The sequence below is a fragment of the Cetorhinus maximus genome, chromosome 16, assembly GCF_964194155.1.
Source record: "Cetorhinus maximus chromosome 16, sCetMax3.hap1.1, whole genome shotgun sequence".
Taxonomy (NCBI): domain Eukaryota; kingdom Metazoa; phylum Chordata; class Chondrichthyes; order Lamniformes; family Cetorhinidae; genus Cetorhinus; species Cetorhinus maximus.
Genome location: NC_135894.1, coordinates 77,717,344 through 77,729,932, shown reverse-complemented (window position 1 = coordinate 77,729,932; position 12,589 = coordinate 77,717,344).

The following is a 12,589-nucleotide window of genomic DNA, read 5'->3' as shown; positions in this document are numbered from 1 at the left end:
CCAGTTAAGGTCCACCCAGCGTGAAACACGAGAGGCAGAGCTGCCGGGGGGAGGGGGGTGGGGGGTGGGGGGTGGGGGGAGGAGGGCGAGCGGGCTGAGCGCTAACTTCACACATGCGCGCAAATGAGCGCTTCATAATCTCCCTGAGGCACAGAGCTGCCTCAGGGAGATGAAGTGCTGTTCAAAAGAGAAAATAAAGCAAATAAAATTGTAATAAAACATGTTCCCTCATGTGACTCTGTCGCATGAGCAGGGACATGTTATTAATTCAATTTTAAAACTTCTATTTTATTTTTATTTGCTTCATGGATGAGGTTTCCAAAAAAATGCAAAGGCCGCTTGGCCTTTTCACCTGCACGCCAACCGTTAGGCTGGACGGGCAGTGAAAAATTTCAATTAATTGATTATTTAATGGCCTTAATAACAGGCCTTTTAATTGTCGGCGGGTGTGCTGCCGACTCCGGCGTGTGCCTGCTGACTGGAATATCGCGCGACTGCGCGTTGACATCGGCATGCTTGGCCAATGTCAACGAGCATCATTCCACGCTCATGCGGGTCAGGCCAGCGCCCGCCCGCTGAGCGAGAATTTCTGCCCTTTGTTTACTTTAGCTCTAAGTCATCACCCAGGTTTGACCAATCAAGCACAATGAACATAGAACAGTTACCAGACTCACATAACCAAACACAGAAAATTTAAACAATACAATTTTTCTGATTATGCTGGAAGAAAGGGTAGTTAATAGAAATTATGGGCCTTCAAAAAGTAGATGGAGTAATATTTCAAATGGGAATAAGGAATTGGCAGGTTTGTTGAACTTTGGGTCAGTCCTCACAGCAGAAGAAGATACTGTACTTGACATTTCTGGGACACTAAAAATGGATCAAGAACTGCAACTCACTAAAGTTGACATGAGCAGGAAACAGTATTAGAAGAAAAATAATGGCACTAACGGCTGATAAATCTACCGGAAATGATGGTTCCCACTTCAGGGTTTTATCTAAGCACTACTTTCAAATTTGCTTTATCATCTCCTCTACTCTTCAACATTGATAGCATTCTGTAGCATGTACCTTCAATTTTCCATTTCAAATACATTTGGATACACACTGAATGGAATGTATTAGAAGCTGTAAACATTCTCCATATGACAGGCCTCCACTTAAAGTTAGCATCACATTCGACAAAATTGTCACTATACAACAAAGTGGTCCACATTATGATTTTAAAATGTTTAACTATTTTTTTTAACCAAAAATTGTGATAAGGGGTTTCGGTTTCACCCACACTGCTTTAAGCATTTTCACTTGAAGACAGTGATTTATTATGGTTCCATGGTACCACTAACATTCCAGTACCTCATCCAAGTTCAAATCTTCATGTTCAAATGTGAATAATGAGTATCATTAAGCATTTCAACTGGCAAATACTTGATCTCAGTGTCACTCAATATCCAGTCACGGGAGTGAGCATGACGTATAGGTTTTCCCTTAGACATGAAACACTGAAACCAGTCCTGCCCCTTTAGAAGTTAGAGAGCTCAGCACACATTGGAGAGAGATCGTTAAAGGTTTTTGGTTTATGTGAATTAGGACCAATTTATCTACTAAGCTATCAAGAGTGTTCACTTTAACAGTTTTGGATTTAATATGTACCCTTAATTAAATGCATCTGACTTTTGTTTGACATTCTATCATGTTCTGTCAGATTCAGGAGGAGAGATGTGACCTGAAAATATTTGACAATATAGATCAGCAGTAACATTTTCTAGTGCTCATTTGTGGCACTAATCAGGTTGCTGATGTAGGGCCTCAGTTTTCTAGAAGCAAATGAAATAGAATGGCACTGTTCCCGCAATAAATCGATTTCCTTCATCTTAAAATTCGGATGATTATTTAGATGATAAATCTGGATTTTTGGCTGCTTCTTAGCAATCTGCTTATGTTCAAATCTGATTAATAGAAACTCAAGGCATTTTCAAAAAGTCTTGGTCACAAAATTGTGCTCCGTAGCACCGCTGGGGTCAGCACTACAGGAGCCCAGAGTCCCAAAACTGGCAGCTAATCCACTTCTGTCACGGTCTGCATGACACGCCATGGTTGGAAGGATGATAGCCTGAATGTGCTATGCGTGCACTGGAAGCATGCAGAGTGGGAAGATCATAGTGTCACTCAGCATCAAACATTGATTTAGCCCCCAAACTGCTGTTTTGGAGCTCGCAGATCATGTTATGGCCTTCTCTTAAAACAATTCTCAGCTGAACAAGTGCTTAGCTGCATGAGGCACCCAGTCTAGTGCCGTCTGAAGACGTCAGCACAGGACTTTCAGATACGATGCTTTTGACTTTCATTGCCACCGCAGAATTAGTGGAAGTACTGTGTACTGTGTTGTTGGAGGAATTCAAAGTGTTGGAGTCAGAAAAGGGTTGAACCAGACTTTTCCAAGGAGTTGAGTGAAGTTTGAAGTTTGAAGGCCTATCAGCAGAAAGCCTGCTCTCACTCATGGGGGCTAGGCTACAGTCCCTTTGGGCTGCAACTCTGTAGGGAGATGGGGCACAGACCAGAAGGGGGAGGAGGAATTCTCTCAATAAAAGGCTGCACTCTGGCAGAGTATTCAGAGAGTACTTCTCCTACTTCTGCCTCAATCGTGAGCAGTGTCTGAGGCAGCTACAATTAACAAAGGAGATGTGCAATCATTCATCAAGCATTATGTCAGTGAACGCACACTATCCTGGAAGCAGCCACCATTCAGTGCCATTTAGCCGTTTCCACCATATTTGAGCCATTGTGATGAACCAAAGGCTGGCTACTTGTTGGCAAGGGTTACTCGCCCTACCCGTGGGAAGCGCGTATATAATGAGAATCATGATGCCAGCAAGAATATGATGGAATACACCAATGCTTCCAAGTTTTGTGTCATCTACAAATTTAGAAATTGTGCCCTGTACACCAAGGTCTAGGTTATTAATATATATCAGGAAGAGCAGGGTTCCTAACACTAATCCATGGGTAACCTCACTAAATCTTCCTCTGGTCTGAAAACAAGAATTCACCATGTGCTCTCTGTTCCCTGTCACTCAGCCGATTTAGTATCCATGTTGCTACTGTACCTTTTATCCCAGGAGCTCTAACATTTCTCACCTGTCTGTTGTGCGGCACTTTGTCAAATGCCATTTGGAAGTCCATGTTACACATTGGGCAGGATTTTCCCATTGGCGTGCATGGGCGGGCCCCGCATAGTGACACGTAAAATGATGCGTGGTGATGGGCGAGCGTCCCGAAGTCACAGCGCACCATCATGATATTTTGGTGGGCACACGTGCCATGATGTCCAATGCGTACCCGCCATTAATCAACGGGCCACTTAAGGCCCTGGAGACACCATTGATGGTGAGTTTTCGGGGACTGTGCGATCTTCAGGTCGTCGCATGGACGCAAAGGGTAGGACACGTTTGTATAAGCCTCATCCACGGGTGGGATAAGAGGGGTCAGTGGGGTCGCGAATGTGCTCAGTCAGATATTTAATTTGGAAAGTTTCTGATACTTGCCTGTGTGAGCAGAAATCCTTTAAAACTCATACCAGCTGCTTGGACAGGACTCACAACCTTCAGGTCAGCACTCTACAGTGAAGATCAATTTTTGGGGACTGCACATTTCAGGAAACCTTGCCTTTGCCTGGGAATGGGAGTTGTGCCCTCCACTGGAGGCACCTCCTCTGAGGAAGAAGTGAGGGCCAGAATGGGGAGGAGGCCAGGAGTGCACAGTCAGCCTCCAGAGGTGCAGGCACAAGGGACACAGGGCCAACAGGAAATCCATGGCTGAAGGGAATGCAGAAGACACTACTTTCCTGCTGTCAGGATATACAGGCGGCGAAGCAGCTACCTCAATATATCTGAGGTGCAGTGTCAAAGGAGGCTCCGTCTTTGAGGGAGACAGTCAACTTTGTCAGATGATAGGGCCTAAGATTTCCGCTAACTATGTGGATGGACATCTCATGACAGTGGTTCTGAAGGTCACAGCTGCCCTCAATTTCCATGCCTCTGGTTCTTTCCAGGGCACTTTCTGGTGTCTCCCACTCAGCTGTCCACACTTGTGTCAAGCAGGTCACAAACGCTCTGTTCAGGCGTGCATTGACTTTCATCCACTATCGCTGGGACGAGGCCAGCCAGACAGAGCGAGCCAGAGGCTTCGCAGCAATTTCTGGCTACCCCCCGCATCGACTGCACAAATGTGGCTATCATGGCACCAGCAGGTGAGCCCGGTGCCTTCGTCAACAGGAAGCGATTCCACGCCATGAACGTGCTGATAGTGTGTGACCACAGGATGCATATTCTGTAAGTCTGTGCAAGGTACCCAGGCAGCTCCCACGATGCTACATCCTCAGACACTCCCAGGTGCCGGGGCTCTTCAGTGCTCCAGCCCGGCTGGATGGATGACTGCTGGGTGACAAGGGCTATCCCCTCAGAGGTGGCTCATGACGTCTCTCCACCATCCAAGCACAGAAGCTGAGCATCGCTACAACAGGAGCCACGCCTCCACAAGGGTGGTGGAGTGAGCCATTGGTCTTCTCAAGATGAGCTTCCGATATCTGGACCGTTCAGGGATCACACTCCAGTACCCAGCAGATCGTGTGTCACTGACAGTGGTTACATGCTGCACTCTCCACAATTTTGCGCTGGAAAGGGGGGATGCTGTGGATGATGAAGATGTTGACACAGAGTCTGCGGCTGCACACGATGAGTCCAGCAGTGAGTCCGAGGATGACCACGCATAGAGGAATGCTGAGGGGCTAGACACTGACCCGGGCATACGCCAGGGAGGCAGGGACACTCGGGAGGCTTTAATCCAAAGCACACCACAGATGGACCTCCAACACAAGCCTGTGCTGCAGGCTCCAAACTCAATACCAGAGTGCTAAATCTGCCTGGATAGGAACATTAACTAAGGGCCTTGTCAATAAAGCTCAATGTGACACAAATCACTCATAACATCATGGGTAACCATCCACCTGCAGAGGAAAAGAATCACCCTCAGCCATGGTCACATGTCTAAATTTAATGATATAACGAAATGAACTTAAGGAAACAAAATGACAAAGGTGTTAAACAGCACACCAACTAATCATGACCTCATTGTGGGGCAACACAAAAGCACCAGTGATTAATACATCATGTGCCTAAGGGGCCTTAAATTTACGCTTTCGGGTGCTACATCTTGGTGCTGCCCATTCACTTGGAGTGGCATCTGAGACAGCCTGCTGACTCTGCTGTCCTGTTGGCCTCGATAACCCTTGCGGTCGTCCTCTGGCCCGTGGTGCCTGTGCTGGCCCTGCCTGGGAGGGAGCACCCAGCTCCACATGCTGGCATCTCCCCTATCATTGCAGCTTCATCGGATGCCACGGTCACTGGCAGAGGGGCGGAGGAGCTGCTGCCCTCATCTGGAGCACCCTGAGAGGAACCCGCAGAGACGGCAGGCAGCTGCTGCGCCGACATGAGGTCACTTCTGACTTCCCTGTTCACCGAGCTGGGAAACTTGGTGCCCAGACCATCTCACACACTGGCACTGACCAGCCGAGGTCAATGCCGGTGTGAGGGCTTGCTCGTCCGAGCGCATCCCCAGGAGGCCCTGATTGTTCTCCTGGAGGAGCCTTTCCACAAGAGTCGCCACTCTCTCCATGGACGAAGCATGGCACTCAACCATGAGGCTCATTGCATCAGGGATGGTCCTCGTCGACTCCTCCAGCATGGAGACCAAGCCAAGCATAGCCTCATGTAACTCCGCCAGATCCTCCCGCACACACATGGAAATTATGGGCCTTTAAAAAGTAGATGGAGGTAATATTTCACATGGGAATAAGGAATTGGCAGATTTGTTGAACTTTGGGTCAGTCCTCACAGCAGAAGAAGATACTGTACTTGACATTTCTGGGACACTAAAAATGGATCAAGAACTGCAACTCACTAAAGTTGACATGAGCAGGAAACAGTATTAGAAGAAAAATAATGGCACTAACGGCTGATAAATCCACTGGAAATGATGGTTCCCACTTCAGGGTTTTATCTAAGCACTACTTTCAAATTTGCTTTATCATCTCCTCTACTCTTCAACATTGATAGCATTCTGTAGCATGTACCTTCAATTTTCCATTTCAAATACATTTGGATACACACTGAATGGAATGTATTAGAAGCTGTAAACTTTCTCCATATGACAGGCCTCCATTTAAAGTTACCATCACATTCGGCAAAATTGTCACTATACAACAAAGTGGTCCACATTACGATTTTAAAATGTTTAACTATTTATTTAACCAAAAATTGTGATAAGAGGTTTCGGTTTCACCCACACTGCTTTAAGCATTTTCACTTGAAGACAGTGATTTATTATGGTTCCTTGGTACCACTAACATTCCAGTACCTCATCCAAGTTCAAATCTTCATGTTCAAATGTGAATAATGAGTATCATTAAGCTTTTCAACTGGCAAATACTTGATCTCAGTGTCACTCAATATCCAGTCACGGGAGTGAGTGTGACCTATAGGTTTTCCCTTAGACATGAAACACTGAAACCAGTCCTGCCCCTTTGGAAGTTAGAGAGCGCAGCAGACATTGGAGAGATCCTTAAAGGTTTTTGGTTTATGTGAATTAGGACCAATTTATCGACTAAGCTATCAAGAGTGTTCACTTTAACAGTTTGGGATTTAATATGTATCCTTTAATTAAATGCCTCTGACTTTTGTTTGACATTCTATCATGTTCTGTCAGATTCAGGAGGAGTGATGTGACCTGAAAATATTTGACAATACAGATCAGCAGTAACATATTCTAGTGCTCATTTGTGGTACTAATCAGGTTGCTGATGTAGGGCCTCAGTTTTCTAGAAGCAAATGAAATAGAATGGCACTGTTCCCGCAATAAATCGATTTCCTTCATCTTAAAATTCGGATGATTATTTAGATGATAAATCTGGATTTTTGGCTGCTTCTTAGCAATCTGCTTATGTTCAAATCTGATTAATAGAAACTCAAGGCATTTTCAAAAAGTCTTGGTCACAAAATTGTGCTCCGTAGCACCGCTGGGGTCGGCACTACAGGAGCCCAGAGTCCCAAAACTGGCAGCCAACCCACTTCTGTCACGGTCTGCATGACACGCCATGGTTGGAAGGATGATAGCATGAATGTGCTATGCGTGCACTGGAAGCATGCAGAGTGGGAAGATCATAGTGTTACTCAGCATCTAACGTTGATTTAGCCCCCGAACTGCTGTTTTGGAGCTCACAGGTCATGTTAATGCCTTCTCTTAAAACAATTCTCAGCTGAACAAGTGCTTAGCTGCACGAGGTACCCAGTCTAGTGCCGTCTGAAGACGTCAGCACAGGACTTTCAGATATGGTGCTTTTGACTTTCATTGCCACCGCAGAATTAGTGGAAGTACTGTGTACTGTGTTGTTGGAGGAATTCAAAGTGTTGGAGTCAGAAAAGGGTTGAACCAGACTTTTCCAATGAGTTGAGTGAAGTTTGAAGTTTAAAGGCCTATCAGCAAAAAGCCTGCTCTCACTCATGGGGGCTAGGCTACAGTCCATTTTGGGCTGCAACTCTATAGGGAGTTGGGGCACAGACCAGAAGGGGGAGGAGGAATTCTCTCAATAAAAGGCTGCACTCTGGCAGAGTATTCAGAGAGTACTTCTCCTACTTCTGCCTCAATCGTGAGCAGTGTCTGAGGCAGCTACAATTAACAAAGGAGATGTGCAATCATTCATCAAGCATTATGTCAGTGAACGCACACTATCCTGGAAGCAGCCACCATTCAGTGCCATTTAGCCGTTTCCACCATATTTGAGCCATTGTGATGAACCAAAGGCTGGCTACTTGTTGGCAAGGGTTACTCGCCCTACCCGTGGGAAGCGCGTATATAATGAGAATCATGATGCCAGCAAGAATATGATGGAATACACCAATGCTTCCAAGTTTTGTGTCATCTACAAATTTAGAAATTGTGCCCTGTACACCAAGGTCTAGGTTATTAATATATATCAGGAAGAGCAGGGTTCCTAACACTAATCCATGGGTAACCTCACTAAATCTTCCTCTGGTCTGAAAACAAGAATTCACCATGTGCTCTCTGTTCCCTGTCACTCAGCCGATTTAGTATCCATGTTGCTACTGTACCTTTTATCCCATGAGCTCTAACATTTCTCACCTGTCTGCTGTGCGGCACTTTGTCAAATGCCGTTTGGAAGTCCATGTTACACATTGGGCAGGATTTTCCCATTGGCGTGCATGGGCGGGACCCGCATGGTGACACGTAAAATGATGCGTGGTGACATTGGGCGAGCGTCCCGAAGTCACAGCGCGCCATCACGATATTTCGGTGGGCACACGTGCCATGATGTCCAATGCGTGCCCGCCATTAATTAACGGTCCACTTAAGGCCCTGGAGGCACCAATTGATGGTGATTTTTCGGGGACTGTGCGATCTTCAGGTCGTCGCATGGACGCAATGGGTAGGACACATTTGTATATGCCTCATCCACGGGTGGGATAAATGGGGTCGGTGGGGTCGTGAATGTGCTCAGTCAGATATTTAATTTGGAAAGTTACTGATATTTTACCTGTGTGAGCAGAAATCCTTTAAAACTCATACCAGCTGCTTGGACAGAACTCACAACCTTCAGGTCAGCACTCTACAGTGAAGATCAATTTTTGGGGCCTGCACATTTCAGGAAACCTTCCCTTTGCCTGGGAATGGGAGTTGTGCCCTCCACTGGAGGCACCTCCTCTGAGGAGGAAGTGAGGGCCAGAATGGGGAGGAGGCCAGGAGTGCACAGTCAGCCTCCAGGGGGGCCACCTTTGGGAGGAGAGGTGCAGGCACGAGGGACACAGGCCCAACAGGAAGTCCATGGCTGAAGGGAATGCAGAAGACACTACTATCCTGCTGTCAGGATATACAGGCGGCGAAGCAGCTACCTCAATATATGTGAGGTGCAGTGTCAAAGGAGGCTCCGTCTTTGAGGGAGACAGTCAACTTTGTCAGATGATAGGGCCTAAGATTTCCGCTAACTATGTGGATGGACATCTCATGACAGTGGCTCTAAAGGTCACAGCTGCCCTCAATTTCCATGCCTCTGGTTCTTTCCAGGGCACTTTCTGGTGTCTCTCAATCAGCTGTCCACACTTGTGTCAAGCAGGTCACAAACGCTCTGTTCAGGCGTGCATTGACTTTCATCCACTATCACTGAAGACGAGGCCAGCCAGACACAGCAAGCCAGAGGCTTCGCAGCAATTTCTGGCTTCCCCCGCATCGACTGCACAAATGTGGCCATCATGGCACCAGGAGGTGAGCCCGGTGCCTTCGTCAACAGGAAGGGATTCCTCTCCATGAACGTGCTGATAGTGTGTGACCACAGGATGCATATTCTATAAGTCTGTGCAAGGCACCCAGGCAGCTCCCGCAACGCCTGCATCCTCAGACACTCCCAGGTGCCGGGGCTCTTCAGTGCTCTAGCCCGGCTGGATGGATGGCTGCTGGGTGACAAGGGCTATCCCCTCAGAGGTGGCTCATGACATCTCTCCACCATCCAAGCACAGAAGCTGAGCATCGCTACAATAGGAGCCACGCCTCCACAAGGGTGGTGGAGAGAGCCATCGGTCTTCTCAAGATGCGCTTCCGATATCTGGACCATTCAGGGATCACACTCCAGTACCCACCAGATCGTGTGTCACTGACAGTGGTTACATGCTGCACTCTCCACAATTTTGCGCTGGAAAGGGGGGACGCTGTGGATGATGAAGACGTTGACACAGTGTCTGTGGCTGCACACGATGAGTCCAGCAGTGAGTCCGAGGATGACCACGCACAGAGGAATGCTGAGGGGCTAGACACTGACCCGGCCATACGCCAGGGAGGCAGGGATACTCGGGAGGCTTTAATCCAAAGCACACCACAGATGGACCTCCAACACAAGCCTGTGCTGCAGGCTCCAAACTCAATACCAGAGTGCTAAATCTGCCTGGATAGGAACATTAACTGAGGGCCTTGTCAATAAAGCTCAATGTGACACAACTCACTCATAACATCATGGGTAACCATTCACCTGCAGAGGAAAAGAATCACCCTCAGCCATGGTCACATGTCTAAATTTAATGATATAACAAAATGAACTTAAGGAAATAAAATGACTAATGTGTTAAACAGCACACCAACTAATCATGACCTCATTGTGGGGCAACACAAAAGCACCAGTGATAAACCCGTCATGTGCCTAAGGGGCCTTACATTTACGCTTTCGGGTGCTACGTCTTGATGCTGCCCCATCACTGGGAGTGGCATCTGAGACAGCCTGCTGACTCTGCTGGCTTGATGGCCTCGATGACCTTGGCGGCCGTCCTCTGGCCCGTGGAGCCTGTGCTGGCCCCGCCTGGGAGGGAGCAGCCAGTTCCACAGCTGGCGTCTCCCCAATCATCGCAGCCTCACCGGATGCTATGGTCACGGTCAGAGGGGCGGAGGAGCTGCTGCCCTCATCTGGAGCACCCTGAGAGGAGACCGCAGAGACGACAGGCAGCTGCTGCGCCGACATGAGGTCGCTTCTGACCTCCCTGCTCACCATGGATGGATGGGCATCCAGCTGGGAAACTTGGTGCCCAGACCATCTCCCACACTGGCACTGACCAGCCGAGGTCAACGCCGGCGTGAGGGCTTGCTGGTCCGAGCGCATCCCCAGTAGGCCCTGATTGTTCTCCTGGAAGAGCCTCTCCACGAGAGTCGCCACTCTCTCCATGGAGAACGCATGGCACTTGGCCATGAGGCTCATTGCATCAGGGATGGTCTTCGTGGACTCCTCCACCACGGACACCAAGCCAAGCATAGCCTCATGTATCTCCGCCAGATCCTCCCGCCCACCCTGCTGGACTTCCAGCATTTGCTGCCTCAGGGTTCGACTCCAGAGGCACATCATCAGGCACCTACTGAGCATGTGCCTGGTCCCCTGCAGTCCTCCAACTGCTGGCAGCATGGGCACTCTCTGTCTCTGCCAGCTCCTCCAGCAACTGTGAAGTGCCCTCACCGCTGTGCCCCGGGACACTAGCTGATGATCTAATTCCCACTGAGATGCTAATATGTGCACTGGTGCCTGCCTGGCAGAGATGGTGTGACGCTGGTGAGTCCGAGACTTCAGGGCCCTCAGGTGTGAGAGGGGGCCCCTGCTGCTCCTCCTCCCGGCCCTGCTCCGCTGATGCTGAAAGGAAGAACAAGGACATTGGATCAGTTAACGTGGAGACAATGTCAATGAGCATCCCTGTCCCCTGGATCATTATGCACTCATCCTTCCATAAGCAATGGCCAAGCCATGTTGCAAACTTCAATCACTGAACATTCAGCACTGCCATGGCTGCTGGGACACTAATGGTGACCTCACTGCTGGGCAAACATACCTGCCCGTGGCATCCGAGCGTCACTGACACCGGTGGACCTGGGCACATGGCCCCTCTCCAGATCGAGGGGCTCCTGCTCAAAGCAGCTGAGAATCATCAACTGTGCCGGCCCTCCACCAGTCCTCAGCTGCTCTGCAGCATTATGTGCATTCTCCTCCTGAAAAGGAGAGAAGAGCATTGATTAGTGCTACTTGTACCTGGAATCTCTTCGCTGCTGTCCCACCCCAACCAGAGTGGAACATTGCAGGGCTCCAGTGCCTCCTCACCCAGCAGCTGCCACACACTCACACAGAGATGGCAGACCTGTCCCCCCTACCTTGGCCAAATGCTTCCTACATCACATTTGGCACCACACGGTCTAACCTTGCAAATCAAGGAGGCACAAGCACAAGGAACATAAAGGGCAGGAGATGGATCAGTGCCCTGTCAACTGGAAGCTCCCCTCCCAGCAGGTCATCACCCTGACTTTGACATGTTTTGCAGTTCCAGCAAAAAAAAACTGCGCCTAGGTACAGATCCTCCAGGTTGCCCCCAAAACAGTAATGTGGGTCTCAGTGCACCACAAGCTGCGGGTGCAGAACGCATTTCATCACACCCTCTCAGGGTGATTTCGGCATGGGCAATATCTGCTGGCCCACCCCGTGAAGGACACATGCCATCAATGATTCAATACAGTCACTACACTCAGAGTTGGAGGGGTGGTGGGCGGGGGGGCCTACCTGCTGGGTTAAGTGGCCAATGCCAACATGGTACTCACCCTTCCCAAGCGCAAGAGGTCGTTGAAACGCTTGTGGCACTGGATCCAAGTGCGTCGCATCACATCACTATCTCCGCTACCTCCTCCTAGGCATGTTTGGTTATGTGGCGGGGGGGGGCCTCCTCCTCCTGTCCTTGGGAACAAGGGCCTCCCACTGTGCTGCCACTTCTTCGAGGAGGGCAGCAAGGCAATCACAGTGCCCCACTGCCCTACCCTTGTGCCTGGCCTGCTCAACAGTAGCGCTGCATTAGCCTCATGAATCCACTCTGCTACCTCATCAAAAAACTCAAGTTTGTTAAACACAATTTGCCCTTAACATATTTCCTTAATTAATCCGTATTGGCCCAAGTGACTGTTAATTTTAATTGCAAATTATTGTTTCCAACAGGTTCACCACCACTGAATT